This window comes from Lissotriton helveticus, assembly GCF_964261635.1.
Source record: "Lissotriton helveticus chromosome 1_1 unlocalized genomic scaffold, aLisHel1.1 SUPER_1_unloc_3, whole genome shotgun sequence".
In the NCBI taxonomy this organism is placed as follows: domain Eukaryota; kingdom Metazoa; phylum Chordata; class Amphibia; order Caudata; family Salamandridae; genus Lissotriton; species Lissotriton helveticus.
The window spans coordinates 2,455,216-2,473,756 of NW_027611670.1; the positions used below are offsets into that span (position 1 = coordinate 2,455,216).

The 18,541-nt window shown below is 49.8% G+C and overlaps 1 protein-coding gene across 1 annotated transcript in view; it reads left to right on the forward strand.

The window, feature by feature from the left end:
* The window catches only part of LOC144805858 (uncharacterized), a 2,350,900-nt gene that overhangs the window by 564,502 nt on the left and 1,767,857 nt on the right, over positions 1–18,541 (forward strand). The gene's annotated exons all lie outside the window — the stretch shown is intronic.

Below are 18,541 nucleotides of genomic sequence, written 5' to 3' on the forward strand. Positions count from 1 at the left end.
AAACCTAAACGGTTGGAGCCCTCTGCCTCTAGAAATACATGTTGCGCATACGGTGAAGCCCTCTAGGCTCTGAACTAAGCTATAGCCCTTGGAGCACTCTGGCTCCTAAACTAATTATGCGCAATCCAGAAAAAGAACTGGCCCACAACGGTGGAGCCCTCTGGCTCTACGACAACAGGTGCCCTCAGGGGCAAGAACACGGGCCCCTCTGACCCTCGGGACCCCCACTGGGGCTTTTGGGATCATTGGGGCCACGGGCCCCCGGGACCCCCACGGGGCCTTTGAAGCTACCAAAGAGCCATTGGTGGAGCAGCCCACTGCCACCTGGGGCCGCTCTGAAGAAGGGCACCACTCTGGTGCCTGGTGAGAACATGTGGCCTTCCCCCCCGCCCCAGCCATCTCAACTTACTGGCTCTCGGCGCGGGGGGAGGCTCTCTTCATCGGGCGGCGGGGCAGGCACAGCCAATGTGCCTCGAGCCCCTCAGCTTCTATGGAACCCTCGGTGTCGCCTGAGGGGCTCTCCCGCACTTCTGGGAGCCCCGCCTTCACAAAGGCGCCATGCCTTACCCAGTCCTCTTTCCTCATGGGCCGGGACTTCGTGTAGAGCCCTCAAGGCTCCGGGCAGCTTTTCCTTCACGGGCAGCATCCCCGGTCTCCCTCTCCCTACAGGAGACCGGCAAATCGGGCATGGCTTCCCCCAGGCAGGGGGGAAGCGGAAGTGAGTCAATCCAGGCCCCGCCCACAGTCAGGCGGGCGCGGGCCTGACTTCCGTTTTCTCGTGTCGGGGGCTATAATGAGGGGTAGGCTCCCTCAGTAAAAAAAGTAAATAGCGGGGTGGGCACCCGCGGTGATAACCACAAAAAAAGCAGGGTGGCACCCGCGCTTAGTTAAATCTAAATACGGGCAAAACGCAGGGTGGGCACCTGCGAGGTACACAAGGGCAGGAGCGCTTCCCCAAGAGGGAATACACCAGCGCTCTGCCTATAAATGCAGAATAAAGTGCTCACCAGGCGATGAGGGTCACAGAGACCACCAGGCCCCCAAGGAATGACCCCCCAGGAAAGAAAAGGGCCCAGCAACAAGCAGGACATCACAGAACAAGTCTTCTAGGGCCAGGAAGAAGGGTCCACAAGAAGTCCATCAGCATTCCAGGGGCTGGGCTGGGGCCAGGGAGGTAAACCTTTCCCTGGGACCCAGCAGCAGCACGCCCTGGTAGATTCTAGTCAGGAAAACAAGAACATTGAACATGAGGTCACAGCCTCATTTTATATACAAAATCCCTTTGTCTCTAGGGTGCAGGGTGGGGAAAAACCAGACACAGCTGGTTCTGGAGCACTTTATTTTGCTCAGCCCCTCTTCCCATTCACAGGACAGGCCAGGGACATCAGTCGCACCACAGGGGGCGGAGCCAGCATTGTGGGGGGGCATCCCAGCCCTATTCAGGTCCCAGGTGCAGCCCCTCCCTGCCATCAACATACAGATCTCCCCATTCACCACCAGGGCAGACCCATCCTGACTTCTGGAGTCAGGCACACGAGCCAGCTCCAGCCAATCACAAGCCAGACAGTCAATTCACATTTACTGCACAGGCAGGCCAACTTCTAGAAGTGGCACTTCCACACTAGACACATTAAAGCCGTACACATCAATGCGCAGCATTTAATCACACGAGTACGCACATACCAAACTCAACCTTGCACTCCGCACGATTCAGGAATTACCATGGACACAATATACCCCATGCATTCCTATGGGAGGGCAAGCCAATCTCAAACACGCACTCAGAGAGCGCACGCACTTTAAACTGCGCCACAGTGCTAAAGTGCGCAAAGACCAGAAATCACTATAATGATGAAACATTAAAAGGCAAAAAGTTCAGGGGTGAACCTTCCAGAAAGGCCAAATCCAACATGGATACAGGAGACAGTTTACCTGTGAAGCACAAGGCTTACAGGGTGACTGACAGGGTCAGGGTCTGCATCAAAGAGGAGGTCTCAAAGATGCTTGCTTTTGGGGTGATTGAGTCCTCCAGCAGTCCTTGGGCCAGCCCAGTGGTCTTGGTCCCGAAGTTTGCAGCGCCGGGTGCCACACCCGAACTCCGGTTCTGTGTGGACTACAGAGGACTCAATTTAGTCAAGAAGACTGACACTCACCCCATCTCCAGAGCTGATGAGCTCATCGATCGGTTGGGGGCTGCACGGTACCTCAGCACGTTTGACTTGACGTCTGGGTACTGGCAGACCTCCCTGACTGATGGGGCCAAAGAGAGGTGAGCATTCTCCACACCAAATGGGCATTTCCAGTTCCGGGTTATGCCATTTGAGATGAAGAATGCCCCTGCCATCTTTCAGAGGTTGGTCAACCAGTTGTTGGTTGGGCTGGAAGAGTTCAGTGCCGCCTACCTGGATGACATCGCAGTGTTCAGTGTCACCTGGGAAAAACATCTGGGCCACCTCTGGGAAGTGTTGATGGCCCTGCGCAAGGCAGGCCTCACAATCAAGACAAGTAAGCGCCAGATCAGGCTGGGTTCCGTGGTGTACTTGGGACACCAAGTGGGGAGCGGCCAGGTGGTGCGCCTCCAACCCAAGATTGAAACAATCCTGGCTTGGGAACCCCCAAAGACCCAGACAGAGGTAAGGGCCTTTTTAAGACTCACAGGGTACAGGAGGTTTATCAAGGGTTATGGCAACATTGTTGCACCCTTGACAGAGCTGACTTCCAAGAAGCAGCCCAGGAAAATGATTTGGACTGACACCTGTCAGAAAGCGTTTGAGACCCTGAAAACTGCCATGTGCCCGGTGCCCGTGCTCCTGATGCCCAACTTCTCCAAAGAGTTCCTTGTGCAGACAGACGCTTCAGAGTATGGTGTAGGGGCTGTTCTCTCACAGATGACTGAGGAGGGCTTTGACCAACCCGTAGCCTTCATCAGTAGGAGGTTACTTCCAAGGGAACAGAGGTGGAGTGCAATTGAGCGTGAGGCTTTTGCTGTGGTCTGGGTACTGAAGAAGCTAAGACCCTACCAGTTTGGGACTCACTTCCGGGTTCAGACAGACCACAGGCCCCTCAGATGGTTGATGCAAACGAGGGGTGAGAATCCAAAGCTGTTGAGGTGGTCCATTTCCCAACAGGCTGTAGGTTTCACAGTGGAACATCGCCCTGGTACAGATCACGCCAATGCTGACGATCTGTCCAGGTTTTTCCGCCTTAGTGATGAGAACTCCCTGGTGTAGGGTAGTTCTCCCCACATTTCAGCTGGAGGGGACACTTGATAGACCTGGCACCATTGGCGTGGGTCTCCCTTCCATGTTTGTTACTGTTGCCTCATGTGTTTTGCTGATGTTAGCTGCTCAGAGCACTGTGCCATTGCCAATCAGTGCCACAGTGCAAGTGCTCCCTGTATAAAGTGTATATGTTGATTGGTTTCCATGATTGACTTTTTTGGTTTACTGTCAGACCCCAGTAAAGTGCACCAGGAGTGCCCAGGGCGTGTAAATCCAAATGCTGCTAGTGGGCCTGCAGCACTGGCTGTGCCAACCACAGAAGCAGCCCTGTAAAATGTGTCTAAGGTCTCCCGATGCAGAACCTGCATGCAGTCTGGTACTGTCATGCTGATTGGGCAAGTGCACCCACTTTCCAGTCCATAAACCTTCCCTTAACTTAATATTAGTTACCCCTATGGTAGGCCCATGGGCTGGGTGCATTGTAAGCATAAGGTAAGACAAGCCCGATGTGTGTGGCATGTCCTAATAGTGAATTACATAGTGAATTACAGCCATTTTCGTTTTTCACTATTGTAAGGCTGCCTGTTTTCATAGGCCAGAATGGGCTGTTGGAATTGTTACATTCTACATTCCTAACAGACTCAGGGAACATGGTAGAAATTCACGTTTAGTATGCCTGAACTCAGAATAATAAAATACATATTTTAGTAAAGTTTATTTTAATGTTCTGTTTGCAAATACCACTTTTAGAAAGTTGGTATTTGCTTGCCTAACCATTTCATCCCGCCTCAGCTCTGATGTGTATCTGCTGTCTGGTTTCTGTGTGTGACAGGGCTGGGGAATTCCAGGAGACAGGTTGGGGCTGCTAGGTGGTGAATAGGAAGATGACAGTCAGATGGGTGGGAGGAGTGCACCAAGGTTCTGAATAGGGCTGTGCTCTGCCACCACAATGCTTTCTCCACCCCCTGTGGAGTGTCTGAGGTCTCTGCCCTGCACCTTGTAAAGAGAGGGGGAAGACTGTCAACAGAGTACTCGTGGACCGTACCTGTCACCACAATGCTGGCTCCACCTCCTACAGAGCGTCTGATGTCTCTACCCTGCACACTGAAAGCAGAAGCCTGCATCCTATCAACAAAGTGCTCAGAAACTGTACTTAACTAGGAAAAGGCCCCCTGGCCTGAAAGAACAAAATAAATCCAGTATAAGTATAGGAGCCCTGCTCCTAAGAAATCAGATCCTGTTTGACCAAGAAGAACCTCTGACCGACGAGAAGGACCTTGAAGAAGCTGTGAGGAGGAGTACTGTCTCTGACCTGGGGGACTGGCCTGCAGTGTGTGCCTTGCTAAGAAGGGAGAGAAAAAGGACTGAAAGAGACTTTTGCTACTTGTGCTTCAAACAATCTCCAAGGGCTTGTGGGTGAGCTTGCCCCCTGAACGGAGTCCCAGGATTATTGGACTCTTCCTGCCTTTGCTGACAAATCTGCTGAACTTTACCCTTCCTTATCGCTAGAGCCGTGCTCCCCAGTGCGCCTCGTCCCCTCCTTTGCCGTAACGCTTGTGCCTGGCCGCCCACGCACCGTGTGAGCCCGCTCTGCTTTGAGCCGTTCCTTGCACCATTCCGCTGGGCCGCCCGCACTCTGCCTCACTCTTCCCCCCTTTTCGAGCCGCACTGCTCGCCTCACCACCCCCATCGCTGGAATCCAAACGGAGTGCCTCACAAAGTCAAGGATGGCCCGTACACACGAAGCGTACCAGCCGCCTCGCATTGGACTTGTGATCACCGGTGTCACGCCGCACTAAGAGAGACCGGCAGTACGCCTCGTACTGGCTGCCTCGTGCTGCGCCTGCCCGCATTGAATCAGCAGCTACAAACCGAAGGTACGGCTCGAACGCCGTGAACGCCGGAGGCAACCCGCATCGACCGCCCCACTCCTCGAGGCCCGCCCCTGCTCTATGCCTCACACCGAGACGCCTACCAGAGCCGGGGCCCGCCTCGCAGAGGAGCAGCCAGCATCTTTGTGTTGCCTTCACGTCCCGGATGCCGCATTCGAACCGGACTCCTCATCGCAGAAAAGGTACTGTCACTCAACGCGTACCACAGTACGGTAAGAGTCGGACAAGAGTGCGCAACGTGCACAGGAACCAAGAATTATGCATTTTTAACAGAATCCTTATTTATTGCTAAATTGTATTGTGGCCTCATTTTACAAACGTTATTTGAGCCTTGTGCTAAGCCTTATATAAAGATACTTATTTTTTAATACAAAACTAGACTGGTGTCCATATGTGGTGTGTCATTGTATTACTGTATGTGTTCATAAATGCTTAACCCATAACGCTCTGAAGTTTAGCCTTGTCTGCTCGCGCCACGCAACCTTGAGGGTGAGCAGGGGTTATTTTAAAGAGTAAGTCCCTTGCCCTGACTAGAGGAGAGGGTCCCTGCTTGTCACAAGTACTCACCTCTGCCAACCAGAGACTCCCAAATCTAACATGCAGAATGTCAGGTGTGCACGTCACCGTGGGGTAGACGTACATAAAGAGATTTAAGGTTTGCGTATCACCGTGGAGGACACGCCGACAAGAGACCTTGACCACCAAGAAGATATGAAGTGCTAGATAGACTGCCAAATGTCAAAAGAAACGTGGAAAAACTTGATGCGGCAGAATAAGTGAGTGCCTCAACCGGAGGGAACATAGGCAAAAGAACAAGATGGCTGGAACAGTCTGGTGAGAAGAGAAAAAGTGGAGGCTTGAAACTATAGGCAAACTGCAGAAAAGTCAGAGGCAGCCGTGAAAAAGACAAAACCCTTGAAACACTAAGCGAGGAAAGCTTACTTGTTACAACAAAGGTTGCTGGTACCAACGCTTGTTCAACTCACCACAGCTTTCAAGAGGTGCCTCCTGGAGACGACAGACTGAGGCAAAGCAAACACACAGGCGACCACCACAGCCCTAGAGAAAGGAAAGGTGCTGAAAAGGGTGGTGCGCCGGCAGCCATCCTGCTGTGACGCAGCTGAGCTGGAAAAGCTGGTGCGTTGCTGGAATGGAGAACCCCACAGGGCTCTTCACAGTAGTACGGTTCTGAGGGGATGGTGCGCCGAACAGTAGTGAGGTGAGGACTCCTCCTAACAGACACTTTGACCGATGTTGATTCGCACGCTAGGATGTCCTGGAAAACAGCAGATGTAGTACACTCATGAGGAAACACTCTCCGGTCGGCCAACCACATCGGACATCGGGATAGGAGGAACAGCGAAAACAGGGCCCTCAACTAAGGCTATCCGCGTGGAATGGTGACAGCGCCTCAAGAGAAAACAGACACGCGTGAGGTACCCACTAACGCCAACACAGCAGGGCTAGGAGCGATCTGCAGAGCAGCTTCCTTCAGGCAACCCCACGGCCTTGAGGAAACAGCAGGCGCAGGCAATCTGGATGCCCAGTAAGGTGTCACAGATAGGAGAAAATTGGAGAATCCACCGGGATGAGAAAAAATCTCAAAGGAAGACGCTGACACTGATCTGTAACAGCCCGGAGTGGGCCCCGAGCTGTAACATGTATCAATGGGCAACGATCTGTAGCAGGCCGAAGTGGGTCCCAAGATGTAACATGTATCAATGGGCAGCGAGCTGTAGCAGACCGTAGTGGGCCCGAGCTGTAACATGTATCAATGGGCAGCGAGCTGTAGCAGGCCGAAGTGGGTCCCAACATTTAATATGTATCTGAGGCAACGATCTGTAACAGGCCGGAGTGGGCCCGAGCTGTAACATGTATCAATGGGCAGTGAGTAGTGGCAGGCCTCAGCGGGTCAGAAGCTTTAATATGAATCAAATGGGCAGCGATCTGTAACACGTTGCAGTAGGTAAGCATGGGCGGAAAATCCGTTACGCTCGCGGATTTTGCGGATTTTCGGTAAATTTGCAATCCGCGAACGCTCGCGAATTTACCAAAAATCCGCAAATTCGCACGCAGCGGATTTTTTTTCTTGGTGATACAATTTTGCGGCGTGCGGTGTAAGTTCGCAGTTGCGAACATGTAGGTGCGGCGGGCAGCAACAATCTCGCACTCGCGAAATTACAAAATTTGCAATTCTGCACAAGAAATCCACTAGCAAGCAGCATAGACCTTCTGAAAATGATGATATTTATCAGAATAACTCCTCAGGTTGACATTTGCCTGCCCTTTTTTGGATTTGAGGCCTTTTGACTTTCTTTGGATCACTTTTGGATTAGAAATAAACTTTCACAAGTAAGTTTGTTGGCATTACATTTCCTGTTCTGCAGAAAAACGAGTTTTGCTAAACTGAAAGCACTCAGCAGCAGGAGCAAAAGTTCAAATTCATCATTAGTAACCATTCCCTGTAGTGCTTCCTGACTGGGGCCCCTCCAGAGTTCAGTTGCTAGTTGCAACAATTGTATGACCCTGCTCTGACCCTCACAGCCGGATCATAGAATAGCTACAAGTAGGCCACAAAGGTCCTGGAAAAAAAATTGCACTGCAACAGAAAGCAAATTATAGATAAGGAAGCAGGTGCAGACTGGAGTTTTAAAACAGTGACACATTAATAAATCAACCCCAAATTAACTCATGTCAGTTGAAGCAGGGCAGGTGTGCTTGCTTTTTTCCCCCATAATCTACAGTGATGATGAACCAGAGGGTGGCATTGATGTACCAGAGGGTGGCATGGGTGAAACAGAGGGTGGCAGTGGTGAAACAGAGGGTGCTGGGAACCTGTGATGATGAACCAGATGTAGAAACAACATATTCGCGACCGTTGCGAGCCGACATGTAAGTTTGCATTTGCGAAATGGTACAAAACCCTCGCGAACTGGCAGAAATCCTTGCGAACACAAAAAAAATAAAAAATCCGCAAATTCGCGAGAATTCGCGGATTTTGCGGATTGCGAGTTCGCAAATCCGCAAATTCGCGAACGCCAGATTCGCAAATTCGCCCATGCTTAGCAGTAGGTCCCAAGCTGTAATTGACGTTATTAGGCCCGAGCCATGACACGCTCAAAGGCCTCATTGGCCCCAAGCAGCCCCAAGTAGTAACAGACATTAATGTGATTTTAACTGTAATCAGCATCAATGGGTCTCAAGGTGTAACAGGTAACAATTGCCTTCATTCTATAATATGCATCAATGGTCCACAGGCTCTAACAGGCATTAATGGACCCCAAGCTAGAATAGGCATCAATGGTCCACAAGCTCTAACAGGCATTAATGGACCCCAAGCTAGAATAGGCATCAGTGGATCTCAAGATGAGCGTCACAGTAGACCATGTGCCTGGGTACCAGTTGCTTGGTAAAATTACTGATTCCAGCTGGTTATGGCACCCCTACAACATGCAATGACGAGCCTCTGTTTCCAGAATGGAGAAAGATGACGTAGACACGAAATTAGCAGGCACTTTACTGCAAATGGATATCTATAGTTCTAGGGACATTTTTTCTTCCATTTATCACCTTAATTGACCACGTGGGTAATTTGATCCGTGGGGGAGGCATTGGGGTTGTGGGTGGGGGTGTAGCTTCACGGTTTACTGCCCAGTCCTCTTTTTACGTTTAAGGTACTTGTAGTGCCAAGAAGCTCCTCCCAGAGATTGTCACCTCTATGGACAGGTGCGGGGATTTCAACATTTTTTTGATGTTATGAAAGCGGAGCCTTTCTTTCCGTGTCTTTCTGCTTCTCCCCTTTTGAGCACAGGATCTCTCCTAGCTACTTTTGCCCAGTTTCTTTTTCCTATTTCCTGAACTCAGAGACACATGAAATATGTTGCCAGGGTAATAATGCAGATTGACAGCTGGAGCAGGCACTACACATGCCCCACCAGCAGCCGCGTGTATCCTGCAGGCCTCCAGGCCTTCACACCAGGGGCAACAGTCACTGAATGTACCAGGAAAGAGGGAAAGTTTCTCACACCAAAATCAGTCACAATGCACCATTAAACTGTATATCATCATGGACGTCATTTAGGGGTCGAAGCTGCGACCCATGGCTCGCCCTTTGCTACCCCTGGCACTGCCTTTGTGACCCCTGGTCTCAGAGGTGGCAAATTCAGTGCCAGGAACACAGGGTCAGCTTGGGCTCCACTCTTTATTATTTTCAGTCAATTCTTTATCACCCTAATGTGTAAGTATGTAATTGTGAATGAAAGTGGGTGTCAAAGGGCGTGTAATGTCACTTCCGCTACCCCTGGCATTTGGTGAATTGACGTCCATGTATATCTGTTGTTGCTTGGTATCAGTTTGTGTTACTCCAGTAAGGTATTGTATGTGTCTAGCTTAAGGTGTGCTTCTGTGGTGAATGACGTGTAGAGGGAAAGCCCTCCAGTTGTAGAAATATACAAAAAACATCTCAGCAGCAAAGTTTTAGTAAACACCAATGCTCGAAGTATTTCAGGCATTACCCTATAGATCTGCTTGTGTCCGGTATCAACTAAATATAGTGCCTAGCTTATGTTAAAGCGCCTGCAACAGACGGTTTCTCATCAAACCCTGGGTCGCTTCCTCACTTGCCTTTACATCAGCCTCACCAGCAGCGATATCAATGTATCGCCCATTTCTGTTAAAAGTTTTAACCATTTGGGAGTCGTTAGAAATACGCTGTAAACCTTATTGTGGACAGGTAATGTGTACTACCCACTCCCTCATGCAACAACCATGAGTTCTGGGTTTGTGGTAGGTCTGAGATATGTGAGGGTTGTCTGAAATGTGTGTTTCTTTCAAATAAATGTTTATATAGCACAACTATTGAACTGATGAGACACGCTGAAGGAATTCTAGGCACTCGAATATCAAAGTAGCTGCTGCTCCCATTGCAAAGTGGTGAAGTGGGGGAGGGGGAATACAAACCAAAAACATCACGAAAGACAGAATAAAAAATATATAAAATTGCACTTACCTGCTCCGACGGCTGCTCACGGGCTCCCAAAACTCTTCTTCCTGATGTCTGAAACTGCTGCCCACTGGGCAGGAACCCAGATGCCAATCCCAGGGCTTTTCTCATGCTGGGAATACTGTTTCCTGGTTCGGCCCCCAGACAGGAACTGGGAGCCTGTGTTGGTTCTCCACCCGGCTGTACAACACAGCTAAGGGTTGGAGAAAGGCTACTGCGCATGACGGTCTGGCCCACCCCGTCCCCCATCCTCCTGGGGCTGCAGTGTCACTATGGATGGCCCGATGCCCTATCATATCATATGTGTGCATTTTGTAACAACTAAAATCGAGAGCAAATAAAACAACTTGGGAATTGCATCAACAAACAAAATCAAGTAAGAAATAAAAGAATGGCAGAGTAAGATGAGAAACAAAACAGCAACGAATAAAGTGAGGAAAAGAAAAGACATGAGGAGCAGGGAAAATAACATGATGAAAGTAAAAATGCAAGATAAAGAAATTAAAAAATGAAATAAAGACATTGCAAAGAATGGCGAAGAAACAAAAGAGAAAGATAAAGTATGGACGAAGGAATGAGAAAAGATATTCTGGACAAGAGAAAGTCCGAGAATCAACTTTAGAAAGAAGAAAAGCAATGAGGAGCCTGGGAAGGCAATGAGATAAATGAACAAAATTAAGACTAATAAAATAAGAAACACAAAGCCCACAGAAGAATAAAACATGGAAGGAATGAAAGAAAGTGTAAGGAGAATTAAGTGAGATGTAGATTTTAAAACTGAGAAAAGAAAAAAGCAGGAAGAAAGCAGCTAGGAACAAGACACAGAACAGGATAAAGACAGTGCCAGCCCCTTGCATCCAAGGCAGGTCAAATTAGCACAAGTTCATGGGTAAACTTGTGAGCAGTAGCACCACGCCAAGGTTTTGACCTTTGCTACGGGGCATTCACACCATTCACACCTTCATTCATACTACCGTGCTTCCCATCAGACCCACAGACATTCCGCACCCAGCTCCAGATAGGGGCGGCGCCAGAGTTCCTGGAGCTCAAGGCAACATTGAATTCGCCTGATGGAGAACCCCAGAAATTGCTATTAAAAGCTGTTTGGTACAACGACAAGGAACCTCATAAGGCCTTACCACACCTTATGGAAGCTCCGCCCCCACCTCAAAGTGCATCTCTCTGGCGGTCTGCGAGGGGCTGCCTGGTTTCTCCCACTGAACGATCAAACAAGCAAATGGCAGAGGCCTCGAGAAGCAGAGCTGCTGCGGCCATCTTGTGAGTCTGATGTTAGCTCGGTGCCCCCAAGTCCCTCATTCACACCTCTTTCCCACCATCATAGCCCCGTCCACAGACTGCACTTACCCTGCAGCGATCCCTGACCACGCCTCTATACCCAGCTGAGAGGTGAATGATGTCATAAAGCCTGCCAGGACCGAGGGTGTGATGTAGTAGATGACATCACAAGGGATTGTTGGGAAATGCTGATAACACTCAAGGAAGCAGGTGAGAAAAGACAGGAAGAAAGCATCCAGGAACAAGGCACAGAACAGGAAGAAAACAGTGCACACCCCTTTCATCCAAAACAGGTCAAATTAGCACAAGTTAAAGGGTAAACTTGTGAGCAGTAGCACCACGCCAAGGTTTTGACCTTTGCTACTGAGCATTCACACCATTCACACCTTCATTCATACTTCCTTGCTTCCCATCACACCCACAGACATTCCGCACCCAGCTCCAGATAGGGGCGGCGCCAGAGTTCCTGGAGCTCAAGGCAACATTCAATTCGCCTGAAGGAGAACTCCAGAAATTGCTATTAAAAGCTGTTTGGTACAACGACAAGGAACCTCATAAGGCCTTACCACACCTTATGGAAGCTCCGCCCCCACCTCAAAGTGCATCTCACTGGCGGTCTGCGAGGTGCTGCCTGGTTTCTCCCACTGAACGATCAAACAAGCAAATGGCAGAGGCCATGAGAAGCAGAGCTGCTGCGGCCATCCTGTGAGTCTGATGTTAGCTCAGTGGCCCCGGGTCCCCCATTCACACCTCTTTCCCACCATCATAGCCCCGTCCACAGACTGCACTTACCCTGCAGCCATCCCTGACCACGCCTCTATACCCAGCAGAGAGGTGAATGATGCCATAAAGCCCGCCAGGACCAAGGGTGTGATGTAGTAGATGACATTGATAAAGCGGGCTGCAGAAAATATTTTATTCTGGCTTGTGGATTCAATTCCCCATAACATTAACTGATTAATTAATGCACTGTTGCATGATTTATTTTATTAATCCAACCTAGATTAAGTTTGCACCACACATGAACACGCGGGAAACTAATTATATGTGCTTCTGTTGCATTTGCAAGTCTGTTTTTGTAACACATTATTAATATTGTCCTGTTTGTTATGTCTGTCCTATTGTCTTTGTCACTATTAATATGCAGCTGATCATTCATGGCATGTGCCTTTATATGTGCTTACATGTATGTCCTATGTTGTGTTTGTCAGTCTGTGTATCATTTAATCATCTTTTTATTCTTTCAGAAACATAAAGCTGGACTACATGAAGAATGGTAGTTATATGTGTTGCTTTATTTGTTTGCTTTTGCTAAATGTCTTTTATTAGTGGGTTAATTAATAATTAGCAAGGGCTGGGTGGTACAGAAGGGTTTGTTTTACCTGAATTAATTATTCTTTTGTGTTTGTTTAAATAATAGTTTTCTGAAAAAGTGACGCAAGCTGAAAGTGGCGCAGGGACGCAAGCAAAAAGTGGCGCAGAAAATTGACGCCCTTCTAAAAGAGGCCTGCTGATGCTAAGTCACAGGAGAAAGTTATTTTGAAAAAAAAAGATGACAAGCCTACAAACTTTTATTGTGAAGTCTTTAGAAAATGAACTGCTAAAGTCAACTCTGTGGAGTGGGTTTGGATGTGCCACGAAAGCTCAGAACGGTCTGGCTCAAGGCTAAAAGGAAGAGACGTGACAAGATTTCATATTGCTTGAACATTTTTGCTACAAAAATGTAGCAGAATAAGGAACTGTCGCCAGGATTCTGTGCATGAACAATGACTTTGTGTAAAGCCTGGTCTCGTGGTGGAAGATGTCACAGTTTACTGTGGCGTGAGGTGATTCAGCCAATGGAGAGCCAGAATTCAGCTGTTGGAATGTGAAAAATAGTTAGCTCAGCTTATTTTAGGGTATAAGAATAGGCGTTAGCTGCAAACTTTTGGCTTACGCTCTTGATTCCAGAAGGACGTGTTCTGCTGTCCGATGATTGCACGTAAGAAATGTAACTTTTTAAGACTTTGTTTTCAGGCGATGAGGGTAGAGACAGAATAGTTAGTTAGGTTTTGGAAATGCTCTTCCTTTTCACTTATTTCTGCTAATTAATAATAATATCTTGAGTTAAGCTCTCTTTATAAAATGCTGAATAAAACTTATATGACTTTTTTCTAATGCTTGCTTAATAAAGTTCCAAACCTAAGTTTTTCTAAATATGTTTTAATAAACTTTTTAAAATGACAAGCTGGTTTTGTTTTTTGAAAAGAGTTCAATTACAACATATAGTATCCATTCACCTCACTCTCTATGTTTATGGGCCTGGTATTGATTGGTAAGTGTGATAGTGGATTGTGACATCATTTATAAAGAATTTTAGTTTCTGGGCTCCATCAACATCACAAGGGATTGTTGGAAAATGCTGATAACACTCAAGGAAGCAGGTGAGAAAAGACAGGAAGAAAGCATCCAGGAACAAGGCACAGAACAGGAAGAAAACAGTGCACACCCCTTTCATCCAAAACAGGTCAAATTAGCACAAGTTCATGGGTAAACTTGTGAGCAGTAGCACCACGCCAAGGTTTTGACCTTTGCTACTGGGCATTCACACCATTCACACCTTCATTCATACTTCCTTGCTTCCCATCAGACCCACAGACATTCCGCACCCAGCTCCAGGTAGGGGCGGTGCCAGAGTTCCTGGAGCTCAAGGCAAAATTCAATTCGCCTGCTAAGAGAACCCCAGGAATTGCTATTAAAAGCGGTTCACTGAAACGACAAGGAACCTCATAAGGCCTTACCACACCATATGGAAGGCTCCGCCCCCACCTCAAAATGCATCTTACTGGCGGTCTGCGAGGTGCTGCCTCTTTTCTCCCAGGAACCCCGCCTGCTACCGAGCCACCCGAAACGCACCCACGGACCCTTCACATGCCAATCCTGCAAATTCACCTGCCTCCGAACCTGCACCACTCCCCGCCAAGCCAGACACCAGCAACAGTCACCTCAAGTGCATCCTGCTCAACACCCGCTCCGTCCACAGACGCCGTCGAACTCTGGAACCTCCTCGACACAATATCACCAGACGTCGCCTTCCTCACAGAAACCTGGATGAACGCCTCCTCAGCCCCCGACATCGCCATAGCCATCCCGGAGGGCTACAAGATCACCCGGAAGGACCGTGTCAACCAAACCAGAGGAGGCATCGCCATCGTCCACAGAAACCCCATCCTCATAACGACCAACTCCGACGACACCATCACCGCCGCCGAGCACCTCCACTTTCAGATACACACCGACCCCAAGTCCACCCTCAGAGGCATTCTCATCTACAGATCCCCGGGACCACGCACACAATTCAGCGAAACCATCACAGACTTCCTCAGCCAGCAGGCCCTTACCTCCTCAGACTACATCCTCCTAGGGGAACTCAACTTCCACCTGGAGAACAACAATGACAACAACACCGCCGCCCTCCTGGACAACCTCGCCAACCTCGGACTCAAGCAACTGGTGAACACCCCTACCCACTATGCGGGTCACACGCTTGACCCCATCTTCTCCTCCAGCAAGCACATCTCCTTCAGCCACTCCACCGGACTACACTGGACAGATCACAGCTGCGTCCACTTCAACTTCAGGAGAACCAAGACCCACCACCACCCGCAACAGGTTCCCCGCAGAATCTGGAGCAAGATCACCGCCGACCATCTCACCACCTCCCTCAGCCAGAACCCTCCCACCAACATGAGGGACCACAACGAAGCAGCCCGCAACCTCACACAGAGGCTCACCAACTCCGCCGATGACCTCGCGCCACTGAAGAACCCTCCCAGCAGACCCGGCAGCAAGAAAGCTTCGTGGCTCACCAACGACCTCAAAAACTCCAAGAAAACCAGCCGCACCCTCGAGAAAGCCTGGCGCCACGACCAGACAACAGAGAACATGACAGCCCTCAAAAACGCCACCCGCAAACACCACCAGCTGATCCGCACCACCAAAAGGACAACATTCATAGAACGTCTGGACAACAACACCCACAACAGCAAGGAACTCTTCAGCATCGTTAAAGAGCTCTCCAACCCTAGCGCCTGCAATAACGACATCACACCCTTGCAAGACCTCTGCGACTCACTCGCCTCATTCTTTCACCGCAAGATCGCCGACATACACAACAGCTTCGGCGCACAGACCACGCACCCAACCACCGAACCAGCACCCCCCACCACCACCCTCTGCAACTGGACCCCGGTCACCACCGAAGACACCACCTGCACGATGAACACCATCCACTCCAGCTCCCCAACTGACCCCTGTCCTCACCACATCTTCAACAAAGCCGACTCCTATGCCGACGATACCCAGCTGATCCTCTCCCTCTCCAACGCCTCAGACACCGCCAGAGCCAGCCTCCAGGAAGGAATGAAAGACGTCGCGGAATGGATGAAGCTCCGCCGTCTGAAACTGAACTCCGACAGACGGAAGTCCTCATCCTGGGACCATCCCCCTCTGCTTGGGACGACTCCTAGTGGCCTCCTGCCCTGGGCACCGCCCCCAAGCCAACGAACCAGGCACGCAACCTGAGCTTCATCCTGGACTCCTCCCTCACGATGTCCAAGCAAGTTAACGCTGTCTCGTCATCCGGCTTCAACACCCTGCGCATGCTCCGAAAGATCTTCCGGTGGATCCCCACCTGAAACCAGGAAGACGGTCACCCAGGCCCTCGTCACCAGCCGACTGGACTACGGGAACACCCTCTACACTGGAACCACAGCCAAACAACACATGGCAGAGGCCTCGAGAAGCAGAACTGCTGCGGCCATCCTGTGAGTCTGATGTTAGCTCGGTGCCCCCAAATCCCCCATTCACACCTCTTTCACACCATTCATAGCCCAGTCCACAGACTGCACTCACACTGAAGTCATCCCCGACTACACCTCTATATATAGCTAAGAGGTGAATGATGTCATTAAGCCTGCAGGGCCAGGGTGTGATGTAGTACATGATGTCACAAACCGGCCAGGGTCAAGGGTGTGATATAGTTGATGACATCACAAGCGATTGATGGGAAATACTGATAGCACTCATGGCTTCCTGGGGGGGACCAGTGATACATTATGCTGGTAGGTGTGGGCCCATCTGCCACATACCATCACAGAACCAGAAGATTGAGGGAAGGAAGCCAGTTTCCTGTGTTCTCTTTATTGCATACCAACTGCTATTTTTAAGCTGCCTAGAAAGACAGAATGGGTCAGAGGATTTGTTTCCGAATTTCTCACTCTTTTGATTGATTATTCTACAGATGTGGCCTCGATGGTCAATAATTAACAAGTCATCTCCTATCAATTTTGCTGCCAAAAAGAATGTCCTTCATACCCATGTGAACAGAATCTGTAAAGGTGCTGGAGAGATGGGCCTAGTGCACTGCACAGAAATGCACAGCTTTTCATTCTGTTTCTTCCTGTCTGCTCTGCCCACTTCACAGGTGTGATCAGGTATTCAAATGTCAGGGTGGGACCTAAGGATTCGAAGACACCCTACATCTTTCTTCTGCACTGACTAGCAGAGCCTGGCAGCGGTCTTACGGCCGGGCTCTGAGTCTTCATCTGTGTGAAGACTGCCATGGACTCCTTCTTACGGCTGGGCTCTGAGTCTTCATCTGTGTGAAGACTGCCATGGACTCCTTCTTATGCCTGGGCTCTGAGCCTTCGTCTGTGTGAAGACTGCCATGGATTCCTTCTTACGGCTGGGCTCTGAGTCTTCATCTGTGTGAAGACTGCCATGGACTCCTTCTTACGGCCGGGCTCTGAGTCTTTATCTGTGTTGAGACTGCCATGGACTCCTTCTTACGGCCGGGCTCTGAGTCTTCATCTGTGTGAAGACTGCCATGGACTCCTTCTTACGGCTGGGCTCTGAGTCTTCATCTGTGTGAAGACTGCCATGGACTCCTTCTTACGGCTGGGCTCTGAGTCTTTATCTGTGTGAAGACTGCCATGGACTCCTTCTTATGGCCGGGCTCTGAGTCTTCGTCTGTGTGAAGACTGCCATGGACTCCTTCTTATGGCCGGGCTCTGAGTCTTCGTCTGTGTGAGACTGCCATGGACTCCTTCTTACGGCTGGGCTCTGAGTCTTCATCTGTGTGAAGACTGCCATGGACTCCTTCTTACGGCTGGGCTCTGAGTCTTCATCTGTGTGAAGACTGCCATGGATTCCTTCTTACGGCTGGGCTCTGAGTCTTCATCTGTGTGAAGACTGCCATGGACTCCTTCTTACGGCTGGGCTCTGAGTCTTCATCTGTGTGAAGACTGCCATGGACTCCTTCTTACGGCTGGGCTCTGAGTCTTCATCTGTGTGAAGACTGCCATGGACTCCTTCTTACGGCTGGGCTCTGAGTCTTCATCTGTGTGAAGACTGCCATGGACTCCTTCTTACGGCTGGGCTCTGAGTCTTCATCTGTGTGAAGACTGCCATGGACTCCTTCTTACGGCTGGGCTCTGAGTCTTCATCTGTGTGAAGACTGCCATGGACTCCTTCTTATGGCTGGGCTCTGAGTCTTCATCTGTGTGAAGACTGCCATGGACTCCTTCTTACGGCTGGGCTCTGAGTCTTCATCTGTGTGAAGACTGCCATGGACTCCTTCTTACGGCTGGGCTCTGAGTCTTTATCTGTGTTGAGACTGCCATGGACTCCTTCTTACGGCCGGGCTCTGAGTCTTCGTCTGTGTGAAGACTGCCATGGACTCCTTCTTACGGCCGGGCTCTGAGTCTTCATCTGTGTGAAGACTGCCATGGACTCCTTCTTGTGGCTGGGCTCTGAGTCTTTATCTGTGTGAAGACTGCCATGGACTCCTTCTTGTGGCTGGGCTCTGAGTCTTTATCTGTGTGAAGACTGCCATGGACTCCTTCTTGTGCCTGGGCTCTGAGTCTTTATCTGTGTGAAGACTGCCATGGACTCCTTCTTACGGCTGGGCTCTGAGTCTTCATCTGTGTGAAGACTGCCATGGACTCCTTCTTACGGCTGGGCTCTGAGTCTTCATCTGTGTGAAGACTGCCATGGACTCCTTCTTACGGCTGGGCTCTGAGTCTTCATCTGTGTGAAGACTGCCATGGACTCCTTCTTACGGCTGGGCTCTGAGTCTTCATCTGTGTGAA